Source organism: Danio rerio, chromosome 20, assembly GCF_052040795.2.
Source record: "Danio rerio strain M-AB ecotype USA chromosome 20, GRCz13ab, whole genome shotgun sequence".
NCBI classification, from domain to species: Eukaryota; Metazoa; Chordata; class Actinopteri; order Cypriniformes; family Danionidae; genus Danio; species Danio rerio.
In genome coordinates this window covers 33,154,525-33,170,656 of record NC_141040.1, presented here as the reverse complement: position 1 = coordinate 33,170,656, position 16,132 = coordinate 33,154,525, and the positions used below count along the sequence as shown (strand labels likewise).

The following is a 16,132-nucleotide window of genomic DNA, read 5'->3' as shown; positions in this document are numbered from 1 at the left end:
GTTGGCATTTCTGTGTGGAGTTTGCATGTTCTCCCTGCGTTTGTGTGGGTTTCCTCCGGGTGCTCCGGTATCACCCACAGTCCAAAGACATGCAGTACAGGTGAATTGGGTAGACTAAATTGTCCGTAGTGTATGAATGTGTGTGTGTGTGTGTGGATGTTTCCCAGAGATGGGTTGCGACTCGTAGGGCATCCGCTGCGTAAAAACGTGCTGGATAAGTTGGTGGTTCATTTCGCTGTAGCGACCCCGGATTAATAAAGGGACTAGGCCGACAAGAAAATGAATGAATGAATGAACACTATGGAAAATTAAGTTTAATCAATTCACCTATAGGAAACCGGAGGACCCCGGAGTATACCCACACCAACACGGGGAGAACATGCAAACTCCACTCTGTAAAGCGAAATGGCCCAGCCAGGACTCGAACCAGCAACCTTCTTGCTGTGAGGCTGACTCATAAATAAATCAGCAATTGAACAGTGTTGTGAATACTGCCATAAGACTGGTGTAAGTTAATATATGAAAGCAAGATTTGGGGACTTAACTGAAACTTTCAGTAATGTACAGAAACAGCACGCATGCAGTAGGCAACCGTAATTTTTTTTTAATCTGTTCTACAATTATTCCTGAAGTTAAGCACAAGAAATTGATGCATTTCTTGAAGAATGTGTCATTGAAGACAAATCTCACCACAGTTAAAAAAATAACTGATCGGGAAAACTGAATAAAATAGCCGACATCAGGACTCATATTCAGACAGCCACAAAAATTCACCAAGCAGCTGCACCGTTATTTGGGTTGTGCAATTCGTTCTATAAAAATAATAATCATAGTTGCTCTTTCAAGAGTCACTATTAGACTGCAGTAATAGCTACCATTTCAATATGAATAAAAATAGCCTAACCAAAAAAAAAAAAAAAAAAGTCATCTAAAGATAAACAGACTTTACTTCCTTAGTTTTTATTGGAATAAAAGGGGCAGACACTCGGGAACAAAAATACATTCTTCACAGCACTTCCAGGAAATAAAATATCGGAAAAATGCCATTCAGTTCACTTGACTTTTTACACAGGCACAAATACATTTTTTAAAAAGGATTTTTGGTTTCAATTACAAAAAAAAAAGGTTGCATTTCAATATGTCACAGTATAAATTTATTTTTAAAGAAGTCCCATTTACCAACAGTTATTAGAAATTAAAATGAAATTCAAACTTTCTGAATAAAAGTGCTGAAAATTTGTGAAAGAAATAGTAATAAGAATTTGTCAGATGTTTTGTATCGGGCTCTTAATTCAGATTAACATTTTCTCTCTTCAGACATTTTCTGGGAATTGAATGTGTGAGCTTGGCTTCTATTTTACTGTGATTAAGACACAGTTTCGAAGTCTAACACAAAAGTGTACTAGTCTGTCGTAGCACTCAATCTTTAGTAAATAAACAGATTGTAAGCACATGGAAACAGATGGTTTGATCTGCTTTACCCAGATGTTATAACCACATATTATATTTGTAGGTGATGATATAATATCTGTGAAGGAGGCCGAGTTGCTATGCCAAATAATCTTTCATTTGAAGCAGGTAAGCACTCAAACTGACATCTGATACTTAAAATATTCGAGCGTGTAATATTTTATCCTTAAATGGATGCCCAATAAGACATTCGCAAATGCTTTAGCACAGGGGTGGCCAAACATTTTCATATGAAGGGCCAAAATCCAAATATTATTGATAGCCATAGGCCAAAGATAAATTTGCATTATTTTCAAATTAATTTTATAATATTTATAAATAAATAGAAAACATCACTTTAAATCATATAAACTAACTGTAATTATAACATATTGCAAAAAAAAAAAAAAAATCACATTTATAAGTGTAGTTTAGTGCAAGTAGAATCTGCCTTTGCCTTGATTCACACACATCTCTGCATTGTCCTCGATTCATCAGGTGAAAGTATGTACATGTTAAACAAAATGTCATTAAAAAACAATAAAAGGTTTAAATGACAATCTTTAAACCATCCCCATCATTCCTCCAGATGGGATGGTGGGCCAAATCAAAGGTTACCACGGGCCAACTTTGGTGTGCGGGCCCTAGTCTGGGCATCTCTGCTTTAGCATGACAGACCTCCACCTGTGATGTAACATGAGGAGAAATGTGTCTGACACAACAAGTTCCCATCTCTTTTCCTGCAGTGCTCATCTGTTCTCCTCTTCATCTCCAGTTCACCTCTAATGACAAAACCTGGAACCAGGCTGCTTAGGATGTAAAAAATATAAAAATATGAAAGATTAGCAGGGCTATAAATGTAGTAGCCTAAATGTATAAATTGCTAGCACTAGCAGCATGCTAATACAAAGACATCTAAAGAAAAGCAAGTTACTATAGGAATAGTCAAGCCTTTGTGTCTTAGAGACAGTAATATGTTAATGATTTATGTAGTCAGTTAAAATGTAAGAAATCCTCTTTTCACTTATAGTTCCATGTGCTGACTTGTAGGACTGACATTCACAAAAGAAATATTAGTCAATATCTGTTGAGATCATCTTTCAGCTGGCTTTCTTTCCTGTTGCCAAAGGTAAGATTTGCTGGATGGTACAGTATGTCCAAAACTGACAAAACTGATCTAGGATAATTAATTTTAAGTGTCTTCTGGACGGCTTCCAAAACCAAAACACATTTCATGCAGCCACCAGATGGCGTTGTGGCGCCGTTGAAGCGAAAATGAATGCGGGCGAGCTTATTTATCAGCTGTCTGTCTCAGCTCAATCAGAAACGTTTCTGTGGCGTAACCATAATTCCTGGTACATATTGCAATTTGTTTAAACAAGGGAAACATCAAAATAATGCAAACCTCAAATAATGTGACAGTTTAACCCGCAGTCTTTTGTGTCTTTAAAAACTCCCTGACCCTATGTGCTAACCTAAAAATAAACTCTGACCTCTGAACTCATCTTTGTTTGGTTAACCTGACATTAAACCTAATTAAGAATATATACACTTTTGAGATTGTGGTATATTTAGCTTCTGTCTATAGGCCTAGTGTCTACCTAGTGATGTCTCAACGTTCAAAATCTGTAGTGGCGAAAGTCATATTCAAAGTCAGTCAGTGCTCATTTTTCCTAATCATACATTACATACAGTACATTACTATATTTTAATGTTCATAAGGCATAATTGGCAGGCAATGAGGACAATATTAATTCAACTGGCATTCATTCTGGCACAAGTGCTATCTTCCTGATTCAGCCATTTGTATTTTATTTTATTTTATTTTTTTAGTTGATCAGGAGGATTTACACTATCTGAAATAGAGATACAATAGGTCATAGAGGTAGTACATTTGTAAAAGATACACTATTGTACCTATCATGTCAAGGACGTTCAACATACAAATTAGTACCTAAAATGTACAAATGAGTACCTCATGATACCTTAAAGTTACAAAAAATATATCCTTAAAGTACTAATGTGGACCAGTACAAAATATGTTTTGAAAAGGTACTCCCCCAGTTACAAGTTTTGTAGGCTACCTTTTTGACTGAGTGTATCAAGAGCATATTGAATGCAGGTCTGTCAATAGTGGCATGAGCAGGAGCTTCTTGTTGGAACAAAACAAAACAAAACAAAACAAAAATGGTAGGTTTGACACATGACTACTGGTTTAATGACCATGCAGCTTATGACCAGCAAGAACCAGCTTAAACCAGCAAGGAACTAGCAACAATGTGTCAAACCAACAGCACATGCCGTTTTTTATTCCAGCAGGGTCCAGTATGGGTTGTTGTCACACATGCCTGGAGCACCAGACCGAAACTCAGACAGATTAATAAGCTAATAAGGACATACTTTGAAATACTGTTTATCAACCATATGTGCTGCTTTCTAAGTTTAGGCAGTACATGATTTTTAATTGGTTCAACCAATCAGAATCAAGGAGTCAGACATATTTTTTATAAACTACAACAGTTTTAGCTATAAAAAATCTTTAATTTGTTTGGCAATTTATTTATGATGTGTTATGAGGGCCATTTATCATGTTTTTAAAGACCAAAAAAAATGTAAGTGTTTCAAGTGAAAGATTTTCTGAAAATGATTCCTGTGATGTTGCACTTCTGTACCATTGTACACAATTGTGGATTTAGAACAAGTATTACAGTTATTGTTCTTGGTTTAAATAGGCCTTTATGAAAGATTTTTGTAAATCTATGAACATTTAAATTTTTTTAAAAGGAATGAGCAAAATATTCATTAAAGAGCCCCTATTATGGGTTTTTGAAAATGACATTTCCTACAGCGTGTAACACAGCTCTATGTAAAGTGAAATATCCAGCTAGGCTTAAATCTGAAAATGCACCATGTTTAAAACTATTGATTAATCTATAAAAGAGTCGACTCATAGTGGTTCGAATGAATAGCCAAGGTAACGAGTCTTAAGCCGTGTCGGCATTATGTCCATATGGACACTTATGCCCGTCCATTTGTTGCGCGCTCAGACCCAGAAAAATTGAAACCCCCGGCCCTGCCCACAACACTGTAGAAAGAAAAAAAGGAAGACAAGCACTGTAGCAAATCCCAATTAAATCATGTCATGAAGATGCTGTGCTCTGAAGTGTGAGGGAAAGTTAGTGTTATTTTCCCTACCCAAAGATGAGGCTATGAAGAGTCAGTAGCTGAAGTTTATTTTTGCAAAAATACCTCAGCATTATAGCCCCAGCCTTGTGCTGTGTTCCTGTCATTTTTCTGACGAGTGCTTCAGCAATCTACATGCTTATAACAGGGGATTCGTCAGCCGTTTGTTAAAGGAAGGATAAAAAAAAGACAAGTGATGAATGGGACTTTGTCAGAGCTTGACAGGAACTTTATCAGTGCATGGATCAGCTCCTTCCTCCATTTAACATGTGTAAGTGCGTTTAAAATGGTTGCTTTCTTGTTTTCTCTAGTTTGCAAATTATGTATTTAATAGTGTTTTGTTACTTGTAACTGCTTGTACTGTATCTAATTAACGCTTTATAATCCCATATCACATCTAAAACTATGTTGAAAACGCATGCTGCTTTGTTTTATCACAGCAGTTTTATCACTGCTGTTTGTCGTTGGTATGGCCACCGTCAGCTGTTCCTACACACAGGCAGCAGACAAGTTTCAAAACAGTTCAGCTTTCGTCACTGTGTGGATTAATACTGAATGTGTGTCACTATTTTTACTTATGATTAAGAATTGAGCAATAATTGCTGCTGTTAAACTGCATTGCTTTAATGTACTCCTGCATTGGGCTCACACATACACTCTGCACTCTGACTGCTTCAACAATGTTGATAAGTCATGGTGGGCATTTCTCTTTAGCCGTGTCCCAAATCACATGCTTATGCACTATTGTATGCCATTTTGTAGTATAAATAGTATAAGTAGTGTGTTCACACTGAAAACTCTAAAAATAATAAGTGCACTTTAATTACCTGGATGATGCACTCATTCAGCCGCTAAAATGAAGTGTGTAATGATGGACACTTCACGCACTCAACGACCGCAGGTTTGCTTACGTAGCGGAAGGGTCGGAGCTATCGGACGCACATGTTGAATAACTTTATTTATTTTCACCCGATGGTGAATGCGGCAATACTCGCGGCAGGTATTATTTGATACTTCGGTCATTTATTTAACTGATTTGGCAACTGTCAAACCGTCAGGGAAACGGTTTGAATTTCCGCTTAGTAAAAAAACATTAGTGTGCCATTTGGGACGCCACTACATACATGTACTATCCTGTTGAGTGTGTAAGTGCATGAGTACATAGTGCATGAGTGCATAGTGTATAGTGTGCCATTTGGGACGCAGCTTTTGTCTCACACTGAATGGAGTCGACCAATCACAACAGACTGGGTCATCGGACCAATCAGTGCAGATTAGCTTCACGCTAAGGAGGGGTTTGCGAACATGAATCGCTGAATGAATCATATGGGAGTCATTAGGATAATTAGGTAAAAATAAATACATATTATAAGACCATTAAAGTGTTTTTTTTTTACCTTGAATGCATATCAGCCTGTTGTTGGAGATCCCCAAAACCAAAATATGACCCTTTTTAATGCATACAAGGGGCTTTTTAAAAGTATTGTTGTTTCTCCACAAAAAATGCCTTCTGGACTTCCAATTATCCCTTCAAGAAGGTAAAACAAAAACACCAATCAAGACAAGTTTTTACAATGATCTGTTGTTCTTATTTACATCTGTTTGGCCTTGTCATAGGGAGTGCAGTCTGAAGAGACATCTGAAAACCCTCAGAGGATGTGATCCGCTCTTCCAAAATCATACAATTCACTGCACGTTTGAATAAATAAATACGTATGTGCGCTAAGACCAGACAATGCAACTCTGTGTGATGAAATTAGACGAGGAAGTGCTGGAAAAGTGGTGTTGAAGGAAAGAAAACAGTGCGTTGTGCGTTGTTTTTCAGCCAGTATGTGCTGCGTATGAGAAGATTGACAGTCTGGCTGGACTCTTTCGTCTCTGCAGGGAGGAAAGTTGAAACCCTCGAGTGCTGTAAGAGACTTGACTGCAGATTTGGAGCTCATCTGCCAACTTGCAGCAGGGATGTATTTATCATGGTGCCAATGGACTAAAACCTGCCATAGCAAGTTGCCTTTTTTCTCAAGTAATTAAGTAATATAAAAGCTGCTTTGAACAGTTTCTATCTGTCATTTTGACTGTAGTTTGTTTTTGCTACCTCAAAGTCTTATCTTGTAGGGTGTGGCCTATTCACACAATGAATGATAAATTAATAATGCTCTGAATCAGTAAATTCTGTAATGTTTACTCTAAGCATGAAACTGTAATGAAGTTAACACATTAAAAGTACATAGGCTAATAATAGAAAATTACACTTAAGGATGGACAGAGAAGAATCATTGGATTTTTTCAGAACATTTTTGTACAGCTTGTGAATGATAAAATCACTTACAGCCAATCAGTCATCTCACTTTATAAAAACAACAAAAGTCAGCGTCAGTAGCCTACCCAAGCAGCAAAGAATTCTGGCCCAGATTTGGCATAAATCTGGCACAGCAGGCATTCATCCGGCACATGCATACAGCATGTGGGCCAAACATGGCCCTGGTTTGGCAGAGGTGGCACCGTCTTTAAGGTGGCACACAATACTTGGGCCAGATGTAAAATGTAGTATTTGGCTCAGATGATATTAATTGATATGTGGGCCATGAATGTTTGGCCTATCTTGACCCACATTTAAATACAATTTTTATTATTTTCAATTAAAGGAAAAAAAATTCTATCAATCAAGTTGCTTAGAGAAAAAGCATGCCCATAGCACACCTAAAGCGCAATGATTCGTGGGTTTATCAGTTTCATTGCAGTAGTGACACACCAACATATCTGGCCCAGTTCAGGCTCAGTTATGGGTTATTAACTTAGCTGAGACTTGTCCCAGATAGGGTCTGTGTTTGGCCCTTGTCTGGAAGCCAGATTTGGTCAGGTCATGTACCATAATTCACTGTAGCATGTGGGCCAAGCAAAAGCTGATTGTGTGAGTTAAAGCTGGGCCAGAGATATTTTGTTATGTGGGTAGTGGTTAAGTGCGCCAACATATTGCACCAAGGTGCTTACAGTAATGCAAATTTGATTCTCTGGTGCTCGAGGTCCTTTGCCTATCCTTCATTGCTCCCCATGATTTCCTGTCAAATCTCTGCACTTTGTCCATTTAAAGTTACAAACCCTTGAAAAATAATTATATATACAGGAAAAATAACAATAAAATACAAAACTGGAGTGCATGCTTTTTAAAAACAGATGCTAATATGACTAATATATCTTTAAACAGTAGTTACTGTTCTTAACGTGATTGTCTTAATGTAAACAGCATGAAAATTATATAATTGGAACTGCTTTCAGAATTTATAATTTTTTAATTAGTGAATAATAAAAACGTTTACAGCTGATTAGAAATCACCTGAATTTATAGAGCTCAACCGTTTAAAGTAGCTGCAGAGTGCACTAATAATAAACAAAAAAGTATCATGTGACAATGCTAATATGGTTATCTTTTTTATACTTTATTTGAATTCTCTTTTCTAAAGATGAAAATAAAAAAAAATAAAAATAATACATAATGAAAAAAAAAATAATAAAATAAAATACAACACCTCACCGTAACTTAAATGAACAGTTAACTGGTCGCATATTTCCTTACAGGTCACATTATAAAAGACATATGAAGATCAGTTTAAACCGTGTAAGGCATAAGTACAATCCATTTCTCCCAGTATTGCAGGTATTTGTCTATTGCATGTTCTCCCTGTGTTCGCATTAATTTCCTCTGGGTGCTCCGGTTTCCACAACAGTCCAAAAGATATGCGGTATAGGTGAATTGAATAAACCAAATTGGCAGAAGTGTATGTGTGTAAAAGTATGTATGGAGGATTCCAGTACTGAGTTGCAGCTGGAAGGGCAAACAAGCTAAAACATCTGCCAATGGGGTAAGCAAAATATTTATATATGAAAAGGCATTTAGAGTAGAAACATTTAAGAAGTGTAGCGGTCACATCTCATAAAGGAACAGTACAGAAGTATGAATACACAAGTATTTATTGAGCATTGTCAAAAAAAAAAACTTAACTGTAGATTCTTGACTGTCTGTTTAGGAATATGTAGAGAAGTCTGTTGCAGACACGCATACGAGAAGGGAAATTCAGGAAAACATTCAGTACATACAGATACAAATACCAGAACTCACTGGAAACCAGGAGAAGGCTCACTGAAGAGCAGTCGCATGCTGGAGATCAAAAAATGACACTAGATATTAGGAACAACAACGAGTAAAGTAAGAGTAAAGGTGAGTGCTCTTTATACTGTATGTGTGTGTCTGTGGTGCAGTCAAATAGTAATCAGGTGATAATGATCGGCTGTGAGTACGTTCAGGTGACTTGGGGGTGACTCCGGTGATTGCCTGACAGTAGCATTCCCATCATACTTATCATTTAAATTTTATTTTTCAAGTTTAATCTCCCTCTTTTCTTCTGTCCTTTTCTTTCTTGACATTGACATTTTTGGATGAACTTCACCTAACACTCTACTTTGTGGAAAATAGTTTACACGAAAGTTCTTTCTTTGCATTCATCTTTTTGAGCAACCAAAACACTGGAGTCTGGCCACACACTGTATGCCAGTGTTTTGAATCACATGCAGATTTTCATGTGCATTACACAGGCTGTTCTGCTTTATGTATGGTTTCCCTGGTGTGTTGAATCGATAATGTACTGTAGATTTTCACAAGATGGGTTACTTCCTGACCGTGCCAAAGTTCCTCAGAGGATCCTGACATCAAACAGCCGCACATTTTCATATGATCGACCGAGTGTGCTTTTCACAACAAATTACATTTACCACAAACTGGGAGAAAATAGTTTCCATTTGGCTTTTTCGTGGTCCACCCTTTGACTCGTGACGCAGCAAGGCCTTAGGAGTGTGATATCAGATGAGCCAAGATGCTCAAAGTCTTTACATTTTCACATTTGGCAGACACTTTTATTTAAATCATGCTCATTGAATTTACATTTGAAAAGTCAGTGTGTTCCCTGAATCAAACCTCAGTGTTGTTAGTGCCATGCTCTGTCTATTTAGGTATACAGGAAAACTGGAGGTGAATGGAGTAAAAAACAACAACAACAACAACTAATTCAATTTAATTTATCTTTATTTCTATTGCACTTTTTTACTATGTACAGTAGATTGTGTCAAAGCAGCTTAACATAGAAGATTATAGTAAATTGAAACTGTCAGTGCAGTTTTTAGAGAGTTTGAGTTCAGTTCAGTTTAGCTCAGTTCAGTGTGGTTTAAATTTCACAGCTGAGAGTCCAAACACTGAAGAGCAAATCCCCCAATGTGCAACTCCACAAGTCCCGAACCATGCAAGCCAGTGGCGACTGTGGCGAGGAGCAAACTTCACCAACTGATGAAAGTGAAGGAAAATACCTCAAGAGAAATCAGGCTCAGTTGGGCACAACCATATATTCTATGGCCAAACTTCTTGTGCAGAGCTACTATCTAGGCACCGGAGGCTGGAGAGCGCTGGACGTCCACAATGGAGAAGCTGCAGGTGGGAGAGGTCACAGACTGGTGTACAGGCTGGCCCTTCAGGATCAATGTGAAGACTTATCTGTCACTGGGGTCTTACAGGAATCAGTCTCATGCTCTCCACTTCTCCATGACCACCACAGCAGCTGCTCAGGATATGACCTGGTCCAGGATTATGGAAATCTTCGAAATAATAAAAACAGACTAACATAAGCGCAGATGCAGTTCAAATTATAATGTCTATTGGGGAAATGTTTCAAGCTCCAGTTTTCCTAAATAATGCAAACTAACAATCCTTTAGAGGGTTTTCATGTGTATGCTAATGCAAAGAGATGTGTCTGTGTGTCTGCTTCCCAAACTGTGCCAGGAAGGCTGTTCCAGAGTTTAGGTGCCAGATTAAAGAAAGACCTACCGCCTACAGGTGATTTTGACATTCCTGGAATAATCAATTGTACATACTTAATTAAGCGTAGTGAACGTGAGGGGCTGTAATCCACAAGGGGCTCCCTCAGATACTGGGTAGCTAAGCCATTCAGGGGTTTGTATGTAGTCAATAAAATGTTTTAATTTATACACTATTTAATAGGGAGCTTTCTTTGTTCTACTTTCTTTCTTTATTGTCCACAAGTGGAAATTTATCTTTGGCCTCACCAAACAACCACATCAGTGTTCACATTACACACAACACATAAAAAACAGACAACACAAATACATTCAATTTCATCACATATATCACTTTTAAAAACTCATTTCAAACCCTATACATATTTAAAACCCCAAAATTCTAATGCCAGTCGGCACAAAAGTCATTTGATGCACAAAAAAAGCTAGAAAGCACTCTAGCAGCTGCATTTTGAACTAGCTGAAGTTTGTTAATTAGGACAACAGGGCAATCGCCTAGTAACGCATTACAATAGTCTAACCTAGAGGTCATGAAAACATGAATAAGCTTTTCTGCGTCAGACATTGATAGCATATGTCGAAGTTTGGCAACATTTTTAAGATAAAAAACTAACTAATATTTATTGTCATACAGTACTTTACAAGTTTATTGAATAGGTTGTGTTGCAATATTCTAAAATGTATTGTTTAAATATGTAAATAGGGAATTATTTAATTAAACATGCACTTTTTAGCATACGCCAATCACAAAAATCATGATTTGTTTTTACAAATTAGAGTCAAAAGCTTTTAAATGATGCTTTTTTGCTAATTAAATAGTTGTAAGCCATCAGAAAAACTATTAATGAACATATCCTTTAGCAAAAACCTTCATAAATGAAATATCAAAATATAACAATGTCAAGTTTGGTTCATACGAGTGCTGCTGAAGTAAAGATTTATGGCTCAGTGCAGCCAGAAAAAAAAAATCATTCTGAGAAAACAGCCTTTAAAATGCATCGTAAATGAAATCTGCAGGTACAAATTGACAACTTTTAATAAAATAATCACTTTAAAGTCTATTTTGTACGTTTTATTTCTATTAGACTGTGAAAAAACACTTTGCGAATAGCCTAAAAGGCCAAAATCAATCTCAAAATTGATAGGTGCATGAAATAACAAGGTGTTTGCCTACAGCGCTTCACCTTATAAATCATTCATTCATTCATTTTCTTTTCAGCTTAGTCACTTTATTAATCTGGGGTCGCCACAATGGATTGAACCGCCCCTTATACATCAATAATATTTAATTTAACATTAAAATGAAAACTAAGATTCCAAATGCGCCACCATTCAGTGTAGGCTGGTTGTAAAGTCATAAAAGCTTTGCCACATGGTTTTGGGAGTCATGACGCCCGCACACTGATCCAGCTGTATAGTCTGAGTGATACCAGAATCACTCTGGGAGCACTTTCAGAATTTCAGACACATTCAAACCAATAAATCCACAACAGATTCATAAAGGGCCACCAAATTGTCAACAAGCCCTGAGGCCACACGCTAAGCATCGAGATTCTACCCCAGTTCATCTGTTCTGCCTTTTTTATGGGGATCCAGGCACTGAGTCACTGTTTGGCTGGCTGTGCATGACATCACTGTCATATTTCACATGGAAAGCAAAGTGACAGAGTGAGATAAAGCCTTGAAGTTCAGAACTTCCAATAGATGAGGTCCACAGTATTTTTTGGTGATTGTTCTCATATGCCTAGCAGACAAAAGGGCCTGTCTGGGTAATGCAAACATTTCAAGCAGGAACTTTGACACTTTTCATCGCAGTTATGAGAGCAGTTTAAATTTAAAGTAAATTAATGATTGTTTGTCTGAAAATTACAAATATGTCATGGTTTATAGTTTTTGCTCCAAATCTTTTAATTTCCTTTGTTGAACTTAGAAGAAGACATTTTTGATGAACATTTCTATTTAAACAGCTTAAGTATTTAAATTATTTATTGGCTATTTAGTGATTAAATCGCACTTTGTTTAATGTTCTGAATTACAGAGCATGTCATGTACATTTAAGTATTTGCAACTACATACCCTATACATTCTCAGTGGTGGAAAGAGTACTCAAGTAAAAGTACCATTACTTTCCTAAAATTGTAGTGTGAGCAGAGTAAAAGTATCTGTTGTGAATATTATTTAAAGTACGAGTAAAAAGTAGACCTTTCAAAAGTACTCAAGAGTAGTGAGTAGTAAGTTTTACTCTGTAAAGCAGGTCGCACACCAGAAGTGCTGCTCGGCGCCGCGACACGGCGCGCACATGACAGTTTAAAGTATCGCACACCAGACGCGCACATTCGAATGATATTTAACATGAAACTAATCAGATGGCGCTCTGTGGCGCGGCTGAAAAATTAACTGTGTCCTGAGCCGTGGACGGGCGCCGCCGACAGCCGCCGACTTGCGGCGCCGGTGTGTGTATCCTGATAGAAACCTATGTTTAGAATTCTAAAATGCATGGCGCTGCGTGGCGCTGCGCGGTGCGCCGCCGAGCGGCGCTTCTGGTGTGCGACCTGCTTAAGCTGATGCATTTACATGTAATTTGTGGATGTGTGTAAACGTAACATTCTGTAGTGCATTTAGTTATTGCCCAGCAGGCAAACAACATCATAAGACGTTAATATTAGGTTAGATTTAGGTTGTGACGTCAGGTGATCAAAATTCAATGTCTAGCCAGCACTAAGGACAACGTTATTTTGATGTCCAGTAATGACGTGAAGTGACGTTGATATTTGGTTGATTTTAGGTTGTGTTGGAAAGTGACCAAAATCCAATGTCAAGCATTATTGACATTAAATAATGAAATTGATACGTCAGGTATGGCAACCAAAATCCATCAAAAATCTAATATTGAAAACAAATAGCACCTCCACTTAAAATACCCGGCAGGCAATCCCAAGTTTACATATCTCACAGTTTGCTATGGCATAGTCGTTAATCACAGACATACTCGTGCTTTCCGCTTCAAGCTGCCTCTGTGTTCTACTCTGCAGACCTTTAACCAATAGTGTCTCTGCAACAAAGTGATGTCATGCCGCACACGTTGCTGTTTCTGTGTGAAGTCAAGAAAGAGGTCTAACTCTGTGCCACGTTGAATATATATATATATATATATATATATATATATATTTAAGTCCTGATCGGGAGCTAATGTCCGATTCTGATCTGCAACCACATGATTGGGCCAGATTTCCAGTCACTTGATCGGATCTGGACATCCCTACATAATAACCAATGATACAAAAGGCAAGTATTAAAGAATTACGAACATTAGTGTATCGTTCTTTATGTCAGATATGTCATGTTGTTTATTCAACAAATGGATTTTCATCTCCCATTATTTGCAATAACCTTTTCACACAAATGCAAAACCGCTTCAACCGCCAGTGCAAAAACTTTTTGTTTGAAATTTGCCATTTCCATCACTCACATCACATCATCCTTTCTCATGCGATGCTTCAAAATGCACATTAACACTGGATGATGAAAACCCAGCTAACCATCAAATATACTGGAGTACATATATTACCCATTTCGCTCTCTTTTGCTATAGTTCAGTTTGCATTATTAAAACCAATTCTGCACCAGCAGACACATGCATTCATTCATTCATTCGATCATTCATTCATTCATTCATTCATTCATTCATTCATTCATTCATTCATTCATTCATTCATTCGTTCGTTCGTTCGTTCATTCATTCATTCATTCATTCATTCATTCTCCTTCGGCTTAGTCTCTGATTTATCAGTGGATGCCACAGCAGAATAAATCGGCAACTTTTATGGCATATGTTTTACGCAGCAGATGTCCTTCCAGGACACACACACACACACACACACACACACACGCACACACACACACTACGGGCAATTTTTGTTTTACCCAATTCACCTTAAGCACATGTCTTTGGACTGTGGGGCAAACTGGAGAACCTGGAAGAAACCCACGCGAACATGGGAATAACATGCAAACTCCACACAGAAATGCAAACGGGTCAGGGCCAGGACTCGAACCAGTGACCTTCTTGCTATGAGGCGACAGCACTAACCACTGAGCCGCCATGTCACCACCAGTAGACACAGAACAATGCAAATCAATCACCCAATTACAGTATGTCACTGCTCAGATATTCCAGGACCCAACAAATTACAACATGTTCAGTTGGTTAAAACAAACAGCAGCCATTAGCAAGAGACGCTGACAACGCTTACACAATGATCCGACAAAACTCAACAATGTTTTACCATTGTGTGACGTATGTTAATGAACTCAACTGGCCTTTATACGTATCCACTTTCCCTTTATGCACAAATGGTCACATCCTTTTACAATTTCCACACACACTGAAGGCCAAAGTAAGACATTGACCAACAGTCATTAAAGACAGAGAGTCACTGCTGGTGCTGTTTAAACCAGAGATTTTCCCAACTCTACTTTGTTTGATAAACCACAAGAGGAGAGAAGGTTCTTGTTAAGTGATCACGTGTTGCGCCACACTGAAACACTATTTAGCTACCCTGAAAAACAAAACTAAATCTGCTGCATTGAAAAGGAAAATTTTGCCTCAGTTCATAGACTAACAGAGCATGTTTCCTCAGCTTTTAGTCCAAATATGCTACGAGATATGTTAGAGGATCATTAATTTAGCAGCAGTGGCAAATTTACACAAACCACTTCAAATTAGCTTTGACAGATGATTCGATTTAGCAGCACAATCAAGCCATTTTCCTGTATGTCTGTCATTGAGGTTAATGTGATCAAGGCGGATAGACAGACAGACAGGCGCATGGGAAAATATTGTAACGACAGAATGTTTGAGGCTACTTGTAAATGTTTGAGGCAATGTAAACACAGCGACGCACGTAATTCACACGCTGAGACAAATATTGACTAACACTAAACTCCCACACATGCTCATAAAGCCAGAGTGGAAGCTGTTGGCTGGTTACATTGTGATTACACACAAACGTAAACTTGAATCTGCACATGCTCAGTGAGACGGCTGGAGAGCTTCCATTCTGACTCTTTCATCCACCTATAGTTTTTTTGTATACCTGTTTTTGTATAACTGTATACAGCTACATATACAGTACTAATAGCAATACAATATTTTTTATATTTTAGGTGGCCTGTATTGCTTCTTTATATCCACATATAAGCCCTATATGTACAGTACATACAAGATATGTCTCCTACATAGCTCATATCTCATTTTGGCAACTTTATACATAATGCCTAGCTCAAATTTTCTATTATCAAAGCAATGTATATAAAAAAATGCAAAAAACATATGTATGTACGAACACTTGAAATTGGTATCACGTGTAATTGGCATGTTATGGAATTTAACTATGGCAAATAAATGAGAGCCCACATGGAAAGAACCTATATAAACATAAATGTTTTTTTATATAGGTTTTGATATAGGTGTTTAATATATGTGACATACAGGGCTTGACATTAACACCTGCCAGCCCACCAAATGTGGGTGGATTTCAGCTGTGGCGGGTTAGACAAACACTCCCACTAATAATTTTTAAAAAATAATTAAAACATTTTAGTTTTCTTAAAAGCAGAATTCAACAATAAGGATGACCCA

At 37.5% G+C, this 16,132-nt stretch overlaps 2 protein-coding genes across 3 annotated transcripts in view; both read right to left on the bottom strand.

Annotated features, from left to right (window-relative positions):
- Positions 1-16,132, bottom strand: part of LOC147839360 (uncharacterized) — a 963,858-nt gene that overhangs the window by 139,417 nt on the left and 808,309 nt on the right. The window lies entirely within an intron of this gene.
- The window catches only part of LOC147832235 (uncharacterized), a 165,773-nt gene continuing 159,332 nt past the window's right edge, over positions 9,692-16,132 (bottom strand). For both annotated transcript variants that reach the window (XR_015518495.1, XR_015518496.1), the window contains exon 6: positions 9,692-10,272. The gene's annotated coding sequence lies outside the window, so the exon portion shown is untranslated. The remainder of the gene's footprint in view (positions 10,273-16,132) is intronic.